This window comes from Trichomycterus rosablanca, chromosome 4, assembly GCF_030014385.1.
Source record: "Trichomycterus rosablanca isolate fTriRos1 chromosome 4, fTriRos1.hap1, whole genome shotgun sequence".
Taxonomy (NCBI): domain Eukaryota; kingdom Metazoa; phylum Chordata; class Actinopteri; order Siluriformes; family Trichomycteridae; genus Trichomycterus; species Trichomycterus rosablanca.
Genome location: NC_085991.1, coordinates 9,531,529 through 9,540,188, shown reverse-complemented (window position 1 = coordinate 9,540,188; position 8,660 = coordinate 9,531,529). Strand labels below are relative to the sequence as shown.

The 8,660-nt window shown below is 50.6% G+C and overlaps 1 pseudogene; it reads right to left on the bottom strand.

The window, feature by feature from the left end:
- Nucleotides 1–1,362: 1,362 nt before the first annotated feature.
- On the bottom strand, nt 1,363–8,269 carry LOC134311247 (uncharacterized; annotated as a pseudogene).
- Nucleotides 8,270–8,660: the final 391 nt, after the last annotated feature.

The following is an 8,660-nucleotide window of genomic DNA, read 5'->3' as shown; positions in this document are numbered from 1 at the left end:
TAAAACTAAACATTGTGCCACGTTAAAGTAACGAGTGTAAGGTCTATTTTTTTTTTATACGGGTTTCAACTCCGTCCTTATATTTAACAAATGATGCCAATGTGGCGATATTTCCTGGATCCTCAGGCTTTTTTAGCCCTTTGGATCTCAGCGCGGGGTGTCATTATGAGGTACATGGCGGCGGCGTGGAGTCTACTGCTAGCGCTAGCCATCAACCTTTCACTTTTATGCGATCAGTTGCTCCAGCATCCTCTGCCCACCCGGCTGCTGTTTCTGCACCGAGAGCAAGCATGACCACAAGGTCTTTTCAAAGGTAATTTTTTCCTAGTTTTTTACGTTAACAATATATATATATACAGTGGGGTCAAAAAGTATTTAGTCAGCCACTGATTGTGCAAGTTATCCTACTTAGAAAGATGAGAGAGGTCTGTAATTTTCATCATAGGTACACTTCAACTATGAGAGACAAAATGAGAAAACAAAATCCAGGAAATCACATTGTAGGATTTTTTAAGAATTTATTTGTAAATTATGGTGGAAAATAAGTATTTGGTCAATAACAAACAAGCAAGATTTCTGGCTCTCCCAAACCTGTAACTTCTTTAAGAAGCTCTTCTGTCCTCCACTCGTTACCTGTATTAATGACACCTGTTTGACCTCGTTATCTGTATAAAAGACACTTGTCCACAGCCTCAAACAGTCAGACTCAAAACTTAACCATGGCCAAGACCAAAGAGCTGTCGAAGGACACCAGGAAGAAAATTGTAGACCTGCACCAGGCTGGGAAAAGTGAATCTACAATAGGCAAGCAGGTTGGTGTGAATAAATCAACTGTGGGAGCAATTGTAAGAAAATGGAAGACATACAAGACCATTGATAATCTCCCTTGGGGTCAAGATCTCATCCTGTGGGGTCAAAATGATCATGAGAACGGTGAGCAAAAATCCCAGAACTACACGGAGGGACCTGATGAATGACCTGCAGAGAGCTGGGACCAAAGTAACAAAGGCTACCATCAGTAACACACTACGCCGAGAGGGACTCAAATCCTGCAGTGCCAGGCGTGTCCCCCTGCTTAAGCCAGTACATGTCCAGGCCCGTCTGAAGTTTGTCAGAGAGCATATGGATGATCCAGAAGAGGATTGGGAGAATATCATGTGGTCAGATGAAACCAAAATGGAACTTTTTGGTAAAAACTCAACTCGTCGTGTTTGGAGAAAGAAGAAAAACCCAAGAACACCATACCTACTGTGAAGCATGGGGGTGGAAACATCATGCTTTGGGGCTGTTTTTCTGCAAAGGGGACAGGACGATTGATCCGTGTTAAGGGAAGAATTGTTGGAGTTTGATTAATGTTTTATTTCATGCAAATCTTTTAGTTACATGGATCAGATGTAGCAATGCATCTTTAAACATGGTTGGGTCATTGTTTACAGCACTTTCCAATAAAAGATAAATGTTTGGATAGGTCTCTGCAAATGTATTCTCTACTCTTGTCTTGTCATCTGTTGTTGAGAATGGGTCCGTCCCAAATACAGAATCTCTTGTTAGAGAGGATCTCAGTTGCTCTCTGTACAGGTCCGCTGCCTGTGATGCATGTGGCAGTAGCTCATCTGCTATTTGTTTAGGACACCCACTTGCAGCTAAGACATTTAACACCCTTCCCTGTTGTAAGCATAAAGAATGTGTTGATTAGTGGGATTTTAGGGCACATAATATTGTTGCTGTCCAACAAATAGCTTGTATCTGCAAAAGGTAAGGGGGGAAAAAGTTCATCTATTGGAATTCAACATGGAATTTGTTTTAAATAAAAAGCAGCTAGTAACAAGTAATATCAAATTAGATAACATTAATATGCATTATCAACTGAGTGATAGGAGTTACATCACTTTTTATTACCTGGAATCCTGTGTGCATTCCAGCTGTCTACAACTCTGCTAACACCGATCTGGGACAGCCTGCAGGTGAGGTTGGATACACAGTATTGCACTACTCTGTCGTCCATGTCTATTGCTTCCTGATCCAACTGTATAAGAGCGGTTTTAAGTGGATAGTTGATGCGTCCATTTATCTCTGGCCAAATGCGTTCCACAATGTGGTTCTGAGTTAGAAAAATATATTGCTATATATGTGAACAGTCCACCAGGGTCTGAAAAAAACTGATTAAAAAAAATTAGGTACTTTTTATACCCTAGTTGAAGTAGTTTGCAGGTAGGGCATCCTTTTGATGTTATGCCGGAATGATGACAAAATCTCCTGAATGAACAATGTCAAATAAAACTCCTTGCCATGATCAACTCTGATCTGATCCCACATGCCATAAAAAAGGGTCACCATGAATAGTAAAGATCAAAATGCATTATATATCATTTCATTATATTGTGGCGTTTGCGAAGAAGAGACGGAGTCGCGAGTTGCCATGACAACAGGATCAGCTCTTTATTGTTTACACGGTTCAAGACACGTGTTAACACTCTCCCAATTCCCCGCTATTGCAGCCACGTTACTCCTAGCCCCGTGCTACACAGTCACGGTAGGTTTTAGATTCAACATGTCATTAAACAAATACACTATGCACAAACTAACATCATTAAACAGAACACCAAACAACATAAACAAACCCCATAAACATGTACACAAAGAACGCAACAGTTATTAACACCGCGGCTGCGAGTCCCTCTGGGTAACGCTCGCTCCGCCCTCCCCCCTAATCCACAGTGGCGGACGCCACACAGCCCCCCTCCCAAAAGTCAACCGTCCCGGTGACTCACTCAACCCCCAACAAAATCCCGAAACCTGCACGGCGGTCTCCGTTCGCGCCGCGGTCTATCCACCACGGCCTCAGGGCGTTCTGGAGCCGGTACTGTAACTGCCACATCCGAACTCCGCTCAGTGTCTGGTACCTTGGGCCTGTACGGGGCCAACCGATCACGATGCACCACCATACGCCTTCTCCCCCAACAAATACGGTAGACCACCTCCCCTAAACGACCCTTCACGGTGCAGGGCCCGACCCACGCGGACTGTAGCTTTGGGCAATGACCTTTCTTACGGCGAGGGTTGTGCAGCCAGACCTCGGTGCCAGGCATGAGAGGCTCCCCGACACAGCGCATATCGTAGGCCCGCTTCTGCTTCACCCCTGCATCCGCCTGATGTGTCCTGGCCAGCTTGTGCACTCTTTGCAAACGGGACATGAGCTCTGAGACAAAGATTGGTCCCGGTACAACACCACTTTCCCCATCCGGAGGTGCCCCAAAAACTAGATCCACAGGTGTCCGTAGCTCTCGCCCAAACATTAACATTGCTGGAGTGAACCCTGTCGTCTCTTGAACGGCCGAGCGGCACGCGAGAAGTACCACAGGCAATTGCTTGTCCCAATCCCGCTGGTTCTCCGCGGTCACTACGGCTAATTGCGTGGCCAAGGTCCTATTAAAGCGTTCCACTAGGCCGTCGCTCTGTGGATGAAGTGGGGTTGTCCGGGTCTTGCGCACCCCAAGCCGGCGACAGACTTCACTCATCACCTCGGACTCAAAGTTCCGGCCCTGGTCGCTGTGTAGTTCTTCAGGGACTCCAAACCGGCAGAAAAACTCCCCTACCAGCCGCTCTGCTGTTGTGTTTGCACTTTGGTCCGGCACAGCATAGGCCTCCGGCCACTTGGTGAAGTAGTCCATGGCCACAAGCACATAGCGGTTCCCCGAGTCTGTCACCGGAAACGGCCCCAAGATGTCCACAGCCACTCTCTCCATCGGTGCACCTGACCGCATGGGTTGAAGCGGGGACCTTGCTCGCTGTGGCGGCCCCTTCTTTGCCGTGCACGTGTCGCAGCAATGAACAAACAGTTCAACATCAGTACGACAGCCAGGCCAGTAAAACCGCTGCCGCAGTCGCCTCAGAGTCTTGGTGACCCCAAAGTGCCCCGAGCCCGGTGTACCATGCATGGCCCGCAGTACCAACGTTCTCAGGGTGCGCGGGACAACAGTCTGTACAACACGGCCCCCTGGCACCGGTTCTTCCCAAACCCGGCACAAAAGTCCTTTTTCGAGCCTAAGACTGTCCCAGTTCGAGCGCAGGGCCTTCGCCACTGGTCCGTGCGGTAATATCTCGGCCCAATCTGGTCGGTGTGATGCGTCCAGCCCCTGTAATGCCCAGGCGAGCTCTGGGTCAGACATCTGTGCCAGTCTAAAATCCTCAAGAGACATCTGTTGGAGACAAAGAACCGGTGGGTCCGCCACTGTCACGGCTGCACACTGTCCAACATATCTCTCCTCCGCGCGCAAACAGTAGCGGCAGTCAGTGTCCACACAAGGCCGACGGGATAAGGCGTCTGCGTTGCCATGCCGCTGGCCAGCCCGATGTTCGATCTGGAAACTGTACTCCTGCAGCCTGGCAATCCATCTCGCCAGCTGCCCCTCTGGTTCCCGGAATCTCATCAGCCACATGAGCGATGCATGGTCCGACCGCAACACAAAGGGTACTCCGTACAGGTAATGGCGGAAATGCCTCAGGCCAGCAACAACAGCCAGCAGCTCCCGACGTGTCACGCAATAGTTCCGCTCTGCTTTGTTCAGACGCCGGCTGAAGTAGGCGATGACACGCTCGGCTCCATCCTGCAACTGGGACAGTACAGCCCCCAGCCCATGGTCACTGGCGTCGGTGTCCACAATGAAACCCTCACCCGGCCTCGGGTATGCCAGGATCGGTGCGTTACACAGCCGCTGCCGCAGAGAACAGAATGCATGATCGGCGTCCTCCGACCACCGGAATTTAACCCCACCACCGGTCAGGTGGTGCAAAGGAGCCGCGATGTCTGCGAAGCCTTTTACAAACCGCCTGTAGTAAGACGCGAGGCCCAGGAAGCTCCGCAGCTCCTTGAGGTTCCTGGGGGTCGGCCAGTCTTGCACAGCCTCCGTCTTCCCAGGGTCTGTCTCAATACCCGCCCCACTGACAACATGCCCAAGGAAGTTCACGCGCCGCTGAAGGAAAGAGCACTTCCCGGGGTGCAGCTTCAGATTGGCCGCTTGGATCGCTGTCAGGACTAGTTCTAGATTAGACATGGCCCCGTCGAACTCTACTGCGTGCACGAGTACGTCGTCCAAATACACCACATACTTGTCACGGGGGATGTCTGCCAGGACCCGATCCATTAGGCGCTCAAACGTGGCCGGGGCATTGCAAAGTCCGAAGGGAAGGACGTTAAAATGCCATAGCTCCGTTCCCAACGTGAAGGCGGTCTTTTCCTTGGCACCTGGGGCTAAAGGCACCTGCCAATACCCACTGCGTAGATCCAGAGAGCTGAACCAGGCAGAACCAGACAGTCGGTCGAGTGCATCATCAATCCGCGGGAGTGGGTAGGAGTCCATTTTGGTCACAGCATTCAACCTGCGATAGTCAACGCAGAATCTCCAGCTCCCATCCTTCTTCTTGGCTAGCACCACCGGAGACATCCAGGGGCTGTGTGACGGCTCGATGACTCCGGAGGCTACCATCGCCCGGATCTGTTGCTCGGCCGCCAGTCGTTTCGCCAGGGGAAGACGGTGTGGTCTGAGATTAATCGGGGGGGCGTCGCCCGTGTTGATGTCGTGCTGCGCCAACCCGGTCCTGGTGCAGTCCTGTTCCGAAGCTGCGAAGACCCCTGCAAAACGCTCCAGCAGGTCCCACAGCCGCTGTTTCTGCACCTCCGAAAGGCCTGCACCACTGCGTTGCCATAGGTCACGCAGCGCTTGGGTGTTGGGGGACTCCTCTGGCCCCCTTGGTGGTCCGCCCGTGTCGGTGGACCCTGCCGGGAACTGTGTGTTCGAGCAGTCCCACACCATAACCCCATCACAAACCTTAACTGTTAACCCATTCAGTTGCACGGTTCCCCTGTTAAAGTTGATTATAGCGCCCAAGCACCCCAAAAAATCCGCCCCTAAGATGCACGAGTCTTTGATGGGACATAACCAGAAATCATGAGTTACCGGCCCACCCCCGAAATCGACCGCAAGTGCTCGGCAACCCAGTAATCAAACACGGTCGCCGGTGACCGTCGACAGTTCAGTTGGGACCTGCTTCCATTTTGCCATGTCCCCTGGCATGTCTGTTGGTACTCCCAGCCCTGGTATTCCAACACGGTCGCCGGTGACCGCCGACAGTTCAAATTGGCCCCGATGTCCGGTACAACTCCCGGTCGGATCAGCGACACCGACGACCCGGTGTCCACGAGCGCCATGACCGGAGTCCTATTAATTAAACATTCTACATATGGGCCGCTACGTCCGCCGACCCTGGCCGACGAAAACCAGGAGGGATTGACAGGTGGGTCAGGAGCCACCACGCCCCTCATTGGGCGGCTCCTGGGTCGTTTCCCGCAGGGCTAGCAGTGGGGCACTGGGTGGCTCTATGTCCACGCTCACCACACAGCCAGCACCCCTGTTGCCGAGGCGCAGACCTGGCTACTGCTGTCGACTGGCGAGCATGGCTCAAAAAGATAAGCTCTACGCGTTCTGCTTCCTTGACTGCCGCTCCCAGGGAACTTGGAGCTGCTAGTTGCACATGCTTCTGTAGCTCATGCGGGGCCAGTGCATTTATGAAGTAATCCAGAGCTAGCTCCCGTTGCACGGAACGTGGGAATGTCAGGTACGCCTGCCGCACCAACAGCGCCACCTCGGACGCCAGCACGCTGATCCGCTCACCATGGCGACGTCGTCTTGCCGCCAACAGCTGCTTTGCCGCCGGTTCCGCCGGGTACCGCCCGAAACGGCTCCGCAGGGCCGCCGTCAGCTCAGCCAAATTACCCCGCCACTCTGGGGGAAGCTCCACCAGAACCCTCAGAGCCTCTCCTTGCAGCGCGAGGCAGAGATGAGCCGCCGTGTCGCCGTCCGTCCATCCGGAGCGGGCCGCGACGATCTCCAGCTGGGCCTCATACGCCTCCCAGTCCGCTCCACCGTCGTAGCTGGGGAGACGAAGCTGCGCCGCCACTGGTGATACTGCTGCCTCCGCTGTCGTCACCACCGGACTCGGCCGAAGCTGGCTTGATCCATCCGGTTCGAAAGAGAGCTGTTTCCTGGTCTTCGCCATGCCGTCTTTTCGCCGTGCGCCAGAGAAACCATCTATTTGCCGTTGAAGAAACTTTATTTCTTCAGCAATTACCCCCACGTCATCTAGAGGGCAATGCGATCCCACTTCTGACACCAAATGTGGCTTTTGCGAAGAAGAGACGGAGTCGCGAGTTGCCATGACAACAGGATCAGCTCTTTATTGTTTACACGGTTCAAGACACGTGTTAACACTCTCCCAATTCCACGCTATTGCAGCCACGTTACTCCTAGCCCCGTGCTACACAGTCACAGTAGGTTTTAGATTCAACATGTCATTAAACAAATACACTATGCACAAACTAACATCATTAAACAGAACACCAAACAACATAAACAAACCCCATAAACATGTACACAAAGAACGCAACAGTTATTAACACCGCGGCCGCGAGTCCCTCTGGGTAACGCTCGCTCCGCCCTCCTCCCTAATCCACAGTGGCGGACGCCACAATATATCATACGTGATCTTGTACCTGTACACTTCCTCATAAATTATTAGATTGTTTTTTACTGGCATAGTGGAATGGGAAACTATCTTTCGGCTGAAACCATCAACTGCCAAAACATGACCCCAAACATTGCTAGTTTTTCGTTCTGATCCATGTGAAGTTTGTGACCCACATATTCCGCATGATATGGAACAGGGTTAAGGTTACGTGCCCCCTTGAAAAACAAAGTGCAACAATTTAGATAGGACTATGTCTATTTAAACAGCAAGAAATTGTGAACAAAAACAAGCCCTGCATTATGTTTTTTTGCTTTACTTGGCGCCTGGCTTCATGGTAGGGTGGATGTGTTGTTCTCAGTAATCCCCCAACACGTCGTTCTGCAACGTGGATTCCTTTTGTCAACAGATAGCCTGTCATCATCTTACGTCCAAATGTTGGTCCTGTCTTGAAAGTGTACACTATATAGGCAGTCCATTCAATTATTTAATAGTTATCAATTTACAGAATGATTTTTGTACATTTATGTCCATTCTGCTATAACAGACCATACTGACTCTGTGCTACTGTTTTATCACGAACCTCATTAATAGATCTGGCTATCTCCAGTTCTAAATGACAATCCGACAGTCGACTTGTATGGAAAAATCCACATTCCACACAAAACTTTCTGACATTCCTGGCCGAAAACCCTCTCTGAACCCCAAACTGATAAGTAAGCACATCGCTGATTTCAATGGATGACATGCCTTTTTTTGCCATATCTAAAATAAACTCGGCATAAATCTGCAAAGCCATTTTATTGTGCCTGTTCTGACTATTTCGCAGGCAAACTGGATTAAAAGTGCGCAAACTCCTTTGCACAGTGGCGGCACCTTCTATGGGGTGTGTTTAGAATGAGAATACCTCATATCTCCAGTACCTCAGATGCCAGTACGGGAATCCCATCTACATATTTTTGGACTTTTGCTGATAGATCAAATCTAATGGTGTTAAATATCTCAATTTGCTAAACATATTATTTGATGTAATAAGCCTGTGTTTCACGCATCAGTCACACTGTCTTCATAGTGACACCCCGCGCTGAGATCCAAGGAAATATTAAAACGGAGTGTCTATTTGCACCCGGGTACACATA